Raw genomic sequence first — 16,064 nt, 5'->3', positions numbered from 1 at the left:
GCACACAATGTCTGGACACTAGGCTTTACTAAGGTCCTTATTACAGCCTTATATGCTTAGCACACAGTGTCTGGACACTAGGCATAACTAAGGTCCTTATTACAGGTTTATATGCTCAGCACACAATGTCTGGACACTAGGCATAACTAAGGTCCTTATTACAGGCGTATATGCACAGCACACAATGTCTGGACACTAGGCTTTACTAAGGTCCTTATTACAGCCTTATATGCTTAGCACACAGTGTCTGGACACTAGGCATAACTAAGGTCCTTATTACAGGTTTATATGCTCAGCACACAATGTCTGGACACTAGGCATAACTAAGGTCCTTATTACAGGCGTATATGCACAGCACACAATGTCTGGACACTAGGCTTTACTAAGGTCCTTATTACAGCCTTATATGCTTAGCACACAGTGTCTGGACACTAGGCATAACTAAGGTCCTTATTACAGGTTTATATGCTCAGCACACAATGTCTGGACACTAGGCTTTACTAAGGTTCTTATTACAGGCGTATATGCTTAGCACACAATGTCTGGACACTAGGCTTTACTAAGGTCCTTATTACAGGTTTATATGCTCAGCACACAATGTCTGGACACTAGGCATAACTAAGGTCGTTATTACAGGCTTATATAATCACCACACAATGTCCGGACACTAGGCATAACTAAGGTCCTTATTACAGGCTTATATGCTCAGCACACAGTGTCTGGATACTAGGCTTTACTAAGGTCCAGCCTTATATGCTTAGCACACAGTGTCTGGACACTAGGCTTTACTAAGGTCCTTATTACAGGCGTATATGCTCAGCACACAATGTCTGGACACTAGGCATAACTAAGGTCCTTATTACAGGCTTATATAATCAGCACACAATGTCTGGACACTAGGCATAACTAAGGTCCTTATTACAGGTTTATATGCTCAGCACACAATGTCTGGACACTAGGCTTTACTAAGGTCCTTATTACAGGCGTATATGCTCAGCACACAATGTCTGGACACTAGGCATAACTAAGGTCCTTATTACAGGCGTATATAATCAGCACACAATGTCCGGACACTAGGCATAACCAAGGTCCTTATTACAGGTGTATATGCTCCGCACACAGTGTCTAAACAATAGGCATAACTAAGGTCCTTATTACAGGCTTATATGCTTAGCACACAGTGTCTGGACACTAGGCATAACTACGGTCCTTATTACACTCTTGTATGCTTAGCACAGTGTCTGGAAACTAGGCATAACTAAGGTCATTATTAAAGGCTTATATAATCAGCACACAACATTCGGACACTAGGCATAACTAAGGTCGTTATTACAGGCTTATATGCTCAGCACACAATGTCTGGACACTAGGCTTTACTAAGGCCCTTATTACAGGCTTATATGCTCAGCACACAGTGTCTGGACACTAGGCCTAACTAAGGTCCTTATTGCAGCCTTATATAATCAGCACACAATGTCTGGACACTCGGCATAGGAAGATGTATGACTTTGAAAATTATAATTTAATTTCCTTAGGAGATGATTGAGCCTACAGTAGTAATTTGCCAATGGTGTAATTGAGAATTCCATTGAGAACTTAATAATATTTTACCAAGTATCATTTTTGATGACACATTTATGACTTCCATGGCAGCGTAAAAAACACGGACTGAAGCACAGGTGTCTATTGGAAATATTCAAGAGGGAAAAATATTTTCTGGGAACCACACAATTAAGAGACTTTAATAGAAAGCAGTAGTATTAATTAAGGCAATATAGTGAATTTTCTCCAGATATAATGAACTTTGACAGTGATCCAAGTGCTTTGTCAGAGAAATAAATTATATTGGGGATCTGAGGACTACTAAGCCCCCAGACGCCATGGTGTTTATATGGTCTATGGTGTATTTTAGAGCAATTTTCCAATCTGCTGATGTGCCTCTCAAGTTTAGATGTCTGATAAAGAATTCTGCTCAGGGTATATATACGGTTATAGCTCTGAAAATAGTTTTACATTTTTTTGTCAACTTTTTGGACACAACTCTGATTATTAATTTACAGACAATAGTTACATTATGTGTTTGGATGCAGAGGTAGTTGATTTCTGAGTGCCAAGACACAATTTCCAGTAAGGTTTCCTGTTTTTCTATAACATGTCAAATGATGAAAAGCTTTACTTTCGGGGATAAAAATTTTAGTAGTGGTTAGTTCTAGTATTAAAAACAAATGTTTATGATTTTACAAAGTATGTGGTATTATGTGACAAAAGGCAAAATGCGCATGTTTTTTGTGAAATTACTCTAAAGGCATTTGCATTATAGGCTGTACATTTAAACTAAATTAACAGTTTGAACAGAAAAATATTGCTTGTGTCTTCGATGGGCTTCTAAATCTCCAACAAACACAAACATTGACTTCTGATATATATATATATATATATATATATATATATATATATATATATATATATACACACACACACACATTATCTCAGTGGAATGTGTTCCTTCTAACAGGGTGCATCAAATGTGAATAGGAAGAAGCCCCATAGAAAATGATCATAGGTTCATACTAGGCTATCTGCCCTAGGGCATTTATAAGCCTAGCCAGAGTGTGTTTGGCTTTCGCCACCCATTTTAAATTAATTTTGCTATGCCCTTTTTCGAGGTTAGTATACTGTGCCTCTGTCTAACAGTGACACAGAAGAGATACCCGGGGTAAACCTACGATCTCCCATCCACTCATCAAGATTCCTCCTGAAGAGCGTCAATGAGGGATTCTGCCTAACCTGGACTGGGATTTTATTCCAGAGTGAAGGGAGCCTCTGGGTTATGAATCTGTCCCTTCAGCATGTCCTATTTATTTCAGTGCTGAGGTTCAAGTCTCTCGAGCGCATAGCTCGATGGGATTTGGATTTTCTGAGGTGCAGCATGTCCATTAATTCCAGGTTGGACATGGCTTTATACATCAGGCACAGATCGCCTCTGAGCAGGTGGTATGCCACTGAGTAGAGCCGGAGTTTCTTTAACCGGGCAGCATATGGCATCTGTTTGAGCCCTTTGATCCTCTTGGTGAGGTACTTTTGGCGTCTTTCCAGTTGCTGCAGGTGTCTGGTAAGGTACATCCCAAAAGGGGCATTGTACTCAATTATGGGCCTGATGAGGGATGAGTAAAGAGGCATGATGACCTCCCCTGGTCTAGATGTGAATCCCTTCATGATTAGGTGGGCTATATAAAATGTTTTTCTAACCACTTTGGCCACGTGGTTGTCAAATGAGAGATTGCTATCAACTTGGGTCCCCAGGTCCCTAATTACTTCTTCTGTACTTAATGGATTACCACCTATGTGGTAATTTGTGGGCACTTTGTTTTTGACAAAGGGGATGACTATACACTTTTTGGCGTTTAGCTTGAGGCCATGGCTCTGGCACCAGTTGTCTGTTTCTATGAGGCCCTTTTGGAGGATGCTTGTGTCGGCTGGAGAGTCGATTATGGTGCCCAGTTTGCAGTCATTTGCGAACTTGGTCAGCCACAGTCCTTCTGTGTTGGCCTGTAACTCTGAGAAATATATACCGAACAAGAGAGGTCCCAGGACTGAGCCTTGTGGGACGCCACTTGTAACTGGTTTGGAGTCTGACATGGCTCCAGCAATTCTAACCATGTGGGTTCTGTCCTTGAGCCAGTTTGCAACCCATTTAGTGACATAGGGGTTTATATTTAAGCTGGTGAGCTTATCTATAATGCCTGAGTGGGGTATTGTATCGAAGGCTTTTGCGAGGTCCAGGTAGGCTGTGTGGACCACCTTCCCCTCGTCAATGCCCTTGGTGACTGTTTCAAAGAAATCAACCAGGTTTAAGAGGCAGGATCTGCCCTTAACAAAGCCGAACTGGGTAGGATCCAGTGTCTGCAGGTCCCCAATATCTTTATTTATGAGGTCCAGGATGATCCTTTCCATAGCTTTGCAGACCAAGCTAGTCAGGCTTATGGGGCGATAGTTTCCAGGATCCGTTGAGGCACCACCTTTGTGGAGAGGGACCACTGTTGTTGTTCGCCACTCTTTGGCTACATGTCCTGTAGTAAGGCTGAGATTGAACAGTAGTTTTATGTTGGGTTTAGCTCTTCTTGGAGTTCATGTAGGACGCAGCCCGGGACAACGTCTGGTCCCATTGATGCTGTGTTTTTTGCTTTGGAGAGGGCAGCTCTTACCTGAGCATCTGAGATGTCAGGGGGGCAGCACTCTGCTGGGATAGATATTTGCACTTTTGGTGGGGGGGGGGAGTTTGCGCTGAACCTGTCAGCTAGGATGTTGGCAATGTCTGTGGGTTTGGTGTATTTTTTGTTATTTTGGACTAATTCTGAGCATATCTGGGAATTCCCACCCAGGTTCCTAACATAACTAAAGAAAGCCTTGTGATTATCCTTAGTGTCCTGTGCAATTTTTCTCTCGAAGCTGGCCTTAGACGATTTTATGAGTGCCCGTAGTTTTTTGCTAATACTGATCAGAGATGCCTTCCCTTTTTGGGATTTTTCTCTATCATGTAGCAGCTTCCTCCTTCTATTGTGTAGTTTGTTTATGGCTGGGGTCCACCAAACAGGACGTCTGCCTTTGGAGGATTGGGTCTTGGTTTTATTTGAGATTGCATGATCCATGCATTCCTGAAGGTGTTCATAGAATGCGTTTATAAAGGATTCTGCGGTCTGGGCCGTATTTTCCACAGGCCCGGGGGCTTTGAAGGATTCCACCTCGGTTTTGAGGAGTGTGAAATTTGCTTTAGAGAAGTTTTTCACTGTGGTTTTCAGGGCAGGGGGTGGAGTCGGGATGTGAATATCCAGTGAGATTAGTTTATGGTCTGATCTTACCAGTGAGGGATACACTTCTGGTCTGGAGCATAGAGTTCCCATGTTGGTGATGATCAGGTCCAGTATGTTATCTCCTCTTGTGGGAGTGGTAACAAGTTGTTCCATAGCATTTGAGTTTATAAATTCTAGGAACCTTTGGGCTAGGGTGTTGGAGCTAGAGTAATGCTCCCAGTCTATGTTTGGGTAGTTGAAGTCACCCAATGTAATGGTGTTTGGAGAGACCTTCATATTTTCCACTGTTCTCAGAAAGGCCGAGTGGGGTTCCTGGGTTTGGGAGGGATGTCTGTAGCAGGCTATAAACTGAAAGGCAGTTTTACCCACTGTTAGTTGCACATGGATAGTCTCTGATGCTTCGTGCTGTGCCACCAACCTGGAGGTGTGGGTATCTTTGACGAATATTGATACTCCCCCTCCTTTTGTGGTTCGGGCCAAGTTTTGGGGCCAAAATGCATGGTATGAGGTATAATCTGGTAGTGCTGGGTGCTCTGGGGAGCCTTGAACCAGGTTTCTGTTACTGCACAGATATCGATGTTCTCCATGCTAAGGAGAGTTTCGAGCGCGTGCATCTTGAGGTTTAGACTTCTGGCGTTGAGTAGCATTACTCTTAGTTTCTTATCCCTTGTGATATCTATGGAGATGGGTTTGTCTTTTGAGCCTTGCCTAAAAAAGGCACTATTGGGGTAGCAAGAGCCTTTGCCAATATCCGAAAGTCCAGGGGGTGACAGGTGCAAGCCGTCCCTAGCGAAGCATTGTGGCTTGTCGAGCATGTCATCCCAGGCTGACAGGCATTGGATCCCCTTTGAATGACACCAAAATTTTAGCCAATTGTTAAAATCGATCATTTTGTCTTTGTACTGTAGCATCATTCTAGGTGAGGGTAAGATGCTGCTCAAGGTCAGGCTCATACCGGCCTGGGCTACATGCTCAGAGAGCTCCTCTATGTCTCTTTTCATGTAGTCCAGGGAGGTACGTTTCAGGTCATTCACACCAGCATGGACAATGACTGAGTCATATTTGTACTTGCCTTGGAGTGACCTGAGTGCTTGTGTTATGTGGCGGACCCTAGCGCCCGACAGGCAGCTCACCGTGACCTTCTCCTTGTTCAGCCTGGTGAGCGGGACATCTGTGTGCCTGACGATAGTCACCTTTTACAAGTGTATCAGGTGTGTTGTTTAGCCTTAAGGGCTGTGACTGTTTGGCACACTGGCTTTGTGAGCTATGTGTTGCATGTGTTTTGTTTTGGGGTAGCGGTTGCTTGGGTGTCTACTTTGGAGGTCTCTGCTGCTTAGGCAGATTTTTATTTAGAGCCTCCAAGTATGTTTTTGTGCGTTTGTGTTTGGTTTGCTGTCGTGGTAGGTCTATGTGAGACTGGAATTGTAGTGAGTGTGGTTTCCTTCTCCTCCTGACTGGTTTCTCCAGTACTGATTTGAGAAAGCGTAGCCTCCAGTATGGCTATATGGTTGCATCTCTCACATGTGTTGGAGTTTGTTGGGAGGAGGAGAGGGTTGTCTGTGCACATGAGGCAGTTGTAACATTGCCTCAAGATTCCCAGATTCACCAGCTGGACTGGAGAGGAGATTGACAACTGACCTTTGGACATTCTAGAATAGTATTGGGAATTCCTTTATATTTGAAAAAAAAGGGCCAATGGGGAACGAGGTACTCAAGGGGAGTTTGTGAGGGTGTAGTGCTTTTAATATTTTAGTGCTGACTTATATAATTGCTTTAGTGAGCAAGTGCCAGGTAACTTAAATGCAATGTGTTACAGGTAACTTAAATGCAAAAATGACAAACAGTAACTTTCTTTCAAGTGAAACAAGGAAATAAGTACAGTAAGCAATGCAGATATCACTAGGGATCCACAGAAGCGCTGAAAAGCCGCGTTTTAGGTGGAATTAGTGTTTCAGGGAAATAACAAGCAAACAAACAACAAGCATACAAAGAAAGCTAGATTCAGCAGGCCTGGATCTAGTCTATGCTACAGCAAACAAGGTGTACCAATTTCAGTAAGAAACAGTTCAAATATGCAGGCACTATAAGCCTTTAACCAGAAATTCCCAGCTCAGAAGGGCAGAGTCCAGCCTCTCCTCCCACAAGAGTGCAGACCACGAACCTTCTTAATGTAAAATAACTGGCCTGAAGCCCAAGTGCTTAAACCAGAACTAATACACTTTTAGAATAACAGACACTGAGACCTCAATCAGCAGTTCACAACTTAGAAGGATGTAAGCTACCTGTCCTGCCACCACAGTGCAGGCCACAAACCTTCCTAATGTGAAACAACTGGTCTGAAGCCCAAGTGCTTAATCCAAAAAACTTAGAATGATAGCTACACTTTAATCAAGTTACTACCAAGCAGTAATAGATACAATTGAATACTTTAAAGAATGCCTGGATTAGTGCTCAAGTTATACAAACAAAGCTAGATTCCACAGGCCTGGATCTAGTCTATGCTACAGCAAACAAGGTGTACCAATTTCAGTAAGAAGCAGTTCAAATATGCAGGCACTATAAGCCTTTAACCAGAAATTCCCAGCTCAGAAGGGCAGAGTCCAGCCTCTCCTCCCACAAGAGTGCAGACCACAAACCCTTTTAATGTAAAATAACTGGCCTGAAGTCCAAGTGCTTAAACCAGAATTAATACACTTTTAGGATAACAGACACTGAGCCCTCAATCAGCAGTTCCCAACTTGGAAAGATGTAAGCTACCTGTCCTGCCACCACAGTGCAGGCCACAAACCTTCCTAATGTAAAACAACTGGTCTGAAGCCCAAGTGCTTAATCCAAAAGACTTACACTTTAATCAAGTTACTACCAAGCAGTAATAAATACAATTGAATACATATAAATAAATAAAGACATGCATCTGGAGCATTTCTCCCCGGGCCTCTGCTGAAAACAGGATCTGTGGAACCTAGTCGGACTTTCCCAGTCAACAAATGTTAAATAAATAAATAAATAAAATAAAGAATGCCTGGATTAGTGCTCAAGTTATACAAACAAAGCTAGATTCAGCAGGCCTGGATGTAGTCTATGCTACAACAAACAAGGTGTACCCATTTCAGTAAGAAGCAGTTTAAATATGCAGGCACTATAAGCCTTTAACCAGAAATTCCCAGCTAGAAGGGCAGAGTCCAGCCTCTCCTCCCACAAGAGTGCAGACTGCGAACCCTTTTAATGTAAAATAACTGGCCTGAAGCCCAAGTGCTTAAACCAGAATTAATATACTTTTAGAATAACAGACACTGAGCCCTCAATCAGCAGTTCCCAAATAGAAGGATGTAAGCTACCTGTTCTGCCACTACAGTACAGACCACAAACCTTCCTAATGTAAAACAACTGGTCTGAAGCCCAAGTGCTTAAACTAAAAGGCTTAGAATGAGTTGCACTAAGCAGTAACAAATACAATTGAGTATTTTTAAGATGACACAAAAGCAGAAGAAACACAAATACAGTAAAAGCAGATAATTTTTTTTTTTTGAGTGAGCAAATGAGATGGGCCCAGGAGTTACAGGACAGAAACAAGTGCAAATACAGGCCTTCAAATCAGAAAGTTGAGAGAGATGGAAGACTGCCCAAACAGCCAGTCACTACAAATTCTGGGCCAAACGGCCAATAACTACAAATTCTGGGCCAGAACCACTTCTTATGTGGTAGACAAGTTACCTAGTGCTTACTACTCTGATAAGCTAGAAGGCTTCCCTCCAACACATAAAGGCTTGGGGGCTCAGAAGCTTACAAATAGTCCTGGATAAAGCAAAGCTGTATCTGGAACACTAATTACAGGAAAGGTAGAAAACAGGCTTACAATTTTTTTTTCAGAAAAGTAGCAAAAACAGTAGTAAAAACAATTCACATGCAGTGCAAGCTGGCACACGTGAGTATGTAGCAATATTAGTCCACACACAGTTTGAAAAAATGTAATTAAATTAAAAAGGACTAAAAGCAAGTGCAAAAAGGGCTTATTAGGTAGAATGTGGTAAAAAGATGGGACTGGGGGAGTGTCCTAGATCAAATCTACAGTGGGGCGGGCACTGCAAAAGCCACCAAATTTAAACTACAACCAAGAACAGGGAGGGGGGATGGGGAAAAGTTTCAACAGAGATGTGAGGTATCAGAGTGCAAATTATAAAACCAATAAAATATATACTGATCTCTGTATATTTGCAGAACACTAAGACAACAGATATCTAAGCAACAATTTAGCTCTATAATACAGAATAATACAGAAAAATATACTCAGCTCTATATATTTGCAGATAGTCTTGTAAGGCTGTCTCTCAACACACAGGTCCACTTTAAATACAGACTGCTGCTATTAACAGTTCAAATTCATAGTAATGCAATCAACTTGTTGCTTTCAGTGGCACGTACCCCCCAAAAAAAGTGAATACTGCTCTTTTGTTACATTTCCCTTCAAAAGATGATTATCTGAAAGATAATAGCCTTGTTTATATGTTCATAAGTTTTCTTATAGTGTATACACCTATAGGTGACTGAGGAACACTGACACCTTTAAACTAGGATCATAAGGTAACTCATCCACCCAATTATCAAAATGCTTCGTATAAATTGTTAAACCTTTGCTCTTCTCATGAAATATGAATACTGAAATTTCATTTTATTTGGTTGCATATAAAACTTAAGGTTATATCTATAAGTTAAGGTATTTTACATGTCTAAGTCAATGATTGCATGTAAGCATGCATTACAGAATGCGATGCATGCTAGGATCAATCTGCATTGAATACACCTACACTGTAATGTGAACTAGATACCTTAATAAAATTTGCATTCATCATATTCTCCACTGGCTTTTACAAAACACCTGGGAGATTGTCTGTCACAAAATAACCCTGACAACATCAGTGAGTTCTTCCTAAGTGTGCTACTTCATCTTCATCGTAAATACTATGACAATACAGAAAAATCGCTTGTTTCACTCCTGACCCAACGAGACAAAGCCTGGAAAAAGTGTAAGTTCAAAGGCATAAACTCCATCTTCAAGAAAAATTAACAGTTAAGAAATGAATTCAAGCTGCCTCTGAAAAAAGGCAAAGCTTCCCTCTTAACAACAAAAACAGATAAATTATTTTGCAGAACATGGAAAGTTTCTTGATAGAAATGCAGTCACTAGTAGGACCATTGCCAGTACCAGGCTCATTTGTTTATAGAATGACACTGTAGTATCTGATCCTAACATTATTGTGTAATTATTGTATTTTTGTGTATCTTTACTTGCATTTTTCCGGTAACACTATACTTTCACATAGTTTATTCCTCATGATTTACAGTATCTTTCATCTTCAAACCTATAAATATGTCCATCATAAATGAGCTAAACGAAATTCCAGACTTCATTAGGCTGGCTATATGGTCTCTTTCCTAGATTATCAACAGTTCTAGAGCTTTCATTTTAGTCCACTTTGACGCATCTTTTGCCTTTCTCTTATCACAATAGTTTTCTTCATTTTAGAAAGCACTTACATTACACCAATCCCCAAGGAAAAATACGGAATCTGCTTTCCAGACTTATGGCCCAACTCTTCTCTCCCCCACCAGGCAGCTCATTGAATATCTGTAATGTATCCCATCCCACTCTTCTCTGAGGAGACCTGTATAGAACAGGGTCATATATGCCATGCCCTCCCTCCCTCTACGTGCCTGCCCATCCTTTGTTGCCAGTGTAATTCACATTGTCTGGATCATAGTCAATACTTTATTCCTCTATAGCTGGCATAATGGTTAAGGTGTTTACCCACAAACATAAGTTATAGGGTGTGATTCTTTCTTTGGGAAGCATGGCTATATGCTTAAAGCAGTCCCCCAGAGCCATTAGCATAGTAATCACCTATGAACCTATATCCAGCACAGGTATCTATCAATGTTCCAGTGACTATTGCAGTACAATCCTCATAAACATTCTGCATTCTAGTTACATTTACTCTCCAACCTTTTTAAAGAAATGACAAAACAAGCCATTTCTGCATCATTTCAATCTTTTGTTTAAACTTAAGAATTACTGGACTTCATTAATAACATCTGGATCCGTTCTTAGAACCTGAAATCTAATTAGAATTGACTGTTTCACATGACCTTCTAGTCTGAAATACTTTTACATTATGAATAGACTTTCTTCAACCAGTAAATATGAGAAGCTTTACCATTCATTTCTTGCAATTGTCAGTTTTCCCAGTAATGTTTTACTTGCCTTTGTTTCCTTGCCTTTTCATTATAGGCGTTTAGTTTTATATGTCCATTGTCAGCCTATTTCATTAACTAGGGACTAATTTGTTGCCAACATTCAAGAATGCATGAGGCTATAAATAAAAAATAAATCAAATCTACTTCATTCCCTTGTACTGTATAGCACATTTAACAGCTTAGTCCTTACCTCAAAAGGTTTCCAGTCTGATAAAATCTTTTGGAAATGCAGAAAATGTATTGTACTACTCATGAGTAATTTGATAGGTGCCTATTGCTGGAAATAAAATACCCCTTATAATATAAATAATACAAATTTGTTACATTATGATTTGAAGTGTTTCGCTCGAAAATTCAAGTAAAAATAACATGCAGTATCAAATTCACATAGCTTAGACTATCTTTTGATTTGTACTTGGCTTTCAAGAAGAACAATTTTAAAGATGTGATGTTCTGCAGACAGCTTTAGTTTACCTACAGATAAGAAATACTTTGTGATTTTATATTGTGTTTCAGATGTCCATATGGTTACAATTTTAGTGCACTGTTAGATATTATGCCTAGAAAAGTCTTTCTAAGCAGTAAAAAGAATTTTAAAGAATGCATAAGCTTCAACCTGTTAAGTTAACTTGGATATCTTTTGAAATAGATGATAGGAAGGTAAACCATCCAACTGCAGAATAATTCTGGAACAATCATTTATAAAGTATGTAAAGGAATTTAGTGAAAAAAAGTCTAATTTAAGTAGTGTTTAGTGCAGAAGTTGTGTTTTACACTAAATTATTCCAATTATGTCCAGGTAATTATTTTACCAAATGAAATATTAATTTAAAAGGCTGTGTTCCTGTAGCAGTTATATATCAATATATCTGTAATGTGGATGCTTCCTACTACTACTACTTCCTACTACTATCCTACCTGCCCATAGTACCACTACAGCTCTCCTCTGCTTCACAGACACAGTAAACCGTCTCAAAAATGAAGGCCTGCAAGTGTCAACTCTTTTTTTGGATATGTCCAAAGCATTTGACACAGTCTCACACCAAATCCTGCTAAACAAACTAAACCAATATCATCTATCAAATTCCACTCTTACCTGGTTCCAAAGCTACTTAACTAACAGGTACCAAGCTGTGAAATGGGAAAATTCTCTCTCTCCTCAGCTGCCCATAACTATAGGAGTCCCACAGGGTTCTATCTTAGGACCACTACTATTCACAGTCTTCACAAATGACCTCCACACCTCCACACAGCATGCATCTATAATTCAGTATGCAGATGACACTACCTTAATCTGTGCTGCACAAAACATTCCCACCCTCCTGCAAACAACTCAACTAGCATTCTCTGACATTGAAAACTACCTTACCAAAGCCCAACTTATCCTCAATCCAAAGAAAACTCAGCTTATGATTATAACCAATTCTAACAAAAACACTAACAGTCAATTCACTATCTACTCCACAAATGCTACTCCAATTGCTCCAGTGGCACAGGCTAAGCTATTGGGAATAACCATAGACTCCCACCTAAAATTTGATAGTCATCTGAACTTAACTATTAAAAAAGTACATGCCAAACTGGGGTCACTCTACCGTATCAAACCATTTCTTACCAACAACACAAGATCAGCCATTGCTCGCTCCCAACTTCTATCCACCCTACTCTATGCATCTCCCATTTTGACTAATCTCAACAAAACTGAACTAAGCAAAATGGAAGCTTGCTATAACAGAATTGCCCGTTTTGCTGCAAATTGCTCATATAGAACTCATCATTGTACTGCTTTGAGACAGCTCCACTGGCTTGAAGTGCCCAACCTCCTAACCTACAATCAGCTCTGCCTCTGTCATTCTATCTATTACCTCCCCAATAAGTGTCCTGCCCTCAAAAACCTAGTACATCACTCAGCCAAAAGGCCTCTTAGATCATCAAGCAAACTACTACTAGAAGTCACCAACAGCTACAATAGCTTTGGAGATGCACTATATAGTAGTTCGGTGGCTAAAAATGGAACTCTGTCCCTACTAGCATTCAAAACACATCATCCAAAGCCTCCTTTAAAGACCTCATCAGGCAACATCTCAAGCAAAGTTGGCAGTGCCATGATTGCTCCCCAGGCTAGTGAAAGCGGATAACATATGCATACTAAATCTAGAGCAATTTATAATAGTTTTTCAATCTTACTCACAAACACTGGCTAATCTACAATGTATGTACTGTACCTGTGTACTATGTATGTATTCTACCTACATTCCAAAGTTCAGCTGTACACCACAAATCTATTACTTACCTTTATTTTTAAAATTAATATCTTTTTTGATTGTTCTCTCCACTGTAACTGTTTGTGCCGCATACCACTGTAAAAACATGTCTCTTGTAATTTGTGTGTATACTGATTATGTCTAAATAACTAAATGTGTCTGTAATTTTTCTTTGTGGAGCTTTTCTCCCCGGGCCTCTGCTGAAAAAGGGCCTTTTCGGCTCAGTCAGACACCCCCGGTTAACAAATGTAAAATAAAATTAAAAATAAAATAAAATAATAAATATTTACTTAGTAAAAACAATTTGCATTTATGAGCCTGTTCTTTCCCGACTTGTGTTGAGGAAAAACACAACTTCAGCTTCTAGGAATCTGCATATACAGGACAAAAACATATTACAATGTATGGAAAATATGCATGAGAAAACTTTTCAATGCATTGCAACTCTGAATAAATTAATAGCAATTTCCAGAACACAATTAGTCTCCCTGCTCTGAGATTACTGATGGAGCTCAAAGAAATGACATCAAAAGGTGCAGAATGAGGTATATGGGGGGGAAGAACAAATGGTATGTAACAGTTGTCATACCATAAGTAGACAGGCAGACATAAAGGTGCCACAAAAGAGATGATACACAACAAACACAAATGTTAGAAAATTAAGTTGTTTACAATTGTCTGGCTGCCCAAGACACTCCGACATAACATAGAACTATACAATATAAAAAAAATGGTGCTATAAGTGCTCGAGCCAAACCAAGAAAAATAAAAGAGTACAGCGTTGCGAGTCCACAATCCTTATTTAATGTTAAAAAATAATAAAACAACCAGGTTAAGTGCTTTCATCAATTAGTATGACTTCTTCAGAACAAGTTGTCATTGTGAATTTTACATTCAAATACATGTTGCTGGTCTGCCATTGGTTCTAAACCAACCAATTCCATTGATGGAAAATGAACATACTGGAATATACAAGCAGGAGTTAGGTGCAAAAAAACAGATAATTTCATCAGAAATAACCATATCCACAAAACATAAGCAAAAAAGCATACAAGAATATTATCATAAAAGCACTTGGATATAACAAACATTGTTAACACTACTAGACTAGATTTGCCTTTTCTTTAAGAATTGACATTATAGTAATATGCTCATTAAGCCCTGGTGGATAATCAGCAGCTAATCTTAACTGCCACAGTAACTCTTTCTTGTATAATGCATTTTGCCAATCACCACCCCTTGCTTCAACTGTTACAAATTCAAGTATACCAAACTTAAAACATAAATAACCATTGCATACAATGCTATGCTTATATAAAGCATTAGTATCTTTTTTATTTTTGATATCATAGAGATGTTCATATATTCTAGTTTTAAACATTCTCTCTGTCTTATCTACATAGAAGGAAGAACAGGTATTGCAGATGGCTATGTAAACTAACTTGCTGGAACAACAACTACCACTTTTTAAGAAAACATGACTTTTATTTTTATTGTCAAGGGAAATAGAAGAATCTTGTAATATATATGAACAATAGGAACACCTCCCACATGGTCTACTTCCACATCTTTTGCCATGTTTAGTACTACAACCACTACCTGTCTCTAATAAAGACTTGAGGTTAGACCCCACCTTTGTAGAAAAGATCGGTTTGTCACCCAAGGTATGAAAAACCTCAGTATTAGTTTTAAAAACGTTCCAATTTCTTATCAAAATTCCTTTGATCTGGGAGTATAAAGGATTATACTGCACTACACATGCTTGTTGAAAATTGGGCACAGACTGCACTGTTGTCTCTGGAGGTTTATGTTGAATGTTATCCCCACCAGTGCCCAATAGAGGTACATAAATGTTACCCCATTTATCAAGAACATCCATAAGTATAGGCTCGATAAAGTCACCTGGGTACCCTCTTTCTAGAAACATTTCCCTTAAATTTCCAAATTCTGCTATAACATCATCTCTAACCGTTGTCATCCTAGCAATTCTTATGGCTTGACCCTTTATAATACTTTTCTTCTGATAAATAGGATGATGGCTAGTATAATGTAAGTAATTGTTACAAAATGTATTCTTACGGTAGATTTTGGAGATGAAGCCATTCTGGTCTTTGATAATCTTAGTATCTAAAAAGTTAATTTCTTGTTCATCAAACTGATATGTAAACCTCGGATAATCTGTAGTTAGATTTAAATACTGAACAAACTCTGTTATTTTTTCTTTACTTCCTTTCCATAAAATAAAAATATCATCCAAAAATCTGCCGTAATAGGTAACATTAGTGGAAAACAACTCATTTTGGAAAACATACTTGTGTTCCCAGCCCAACAGGACTAGGTTCAAGATATAAGGGGCAAGCTGCTTCATAGCCACACCCTTAAGCTGCTGAAAATATTCACTTTCAAAAAATATGTAATTGTTTTCCAATATAACACTCATCAGTTCACATATAAGCAAATTTTCATCAGTAGTCAAGGATGAATAATGGAAAGTACCTCCTCAAATAGGCACAAGCCTTCTGTTTTAGGAATACAGGAGAAGAGCTCCTGCACATCTATAGTGAGAAAAGAGGTATCCACTAACCATAAGTCTTTGCTAATTTGTTCTAAAAAATTCCATGAATCCTTTAGTAAATGGGGAAATTTGTTCGTAATATGCTTTAATTTCTTATCCACATAAACTGCTATGTTATGGGTTTTGGAACCTGCAGCTGCTACAATAGGTCTGAATGGTGGT

This window comes from Protopterus annectens, chromosome 7.part0, assembly GCF_019279795.1.
Source record: "Protopterus annectens isolate FY-2018-M chromosome 7.part0, PAN1.0, whole genome shotgun sequence".
Classification (NCBI taxonomy): domain Eukaryota; kingdom Metazoa; phylum Chordata; order Ceratodontiformes; family Protopteridae; genus Protopterus; species Protopterus annectens.
This window is presented reverse-complemented; position numbering follows the sequence as displayed.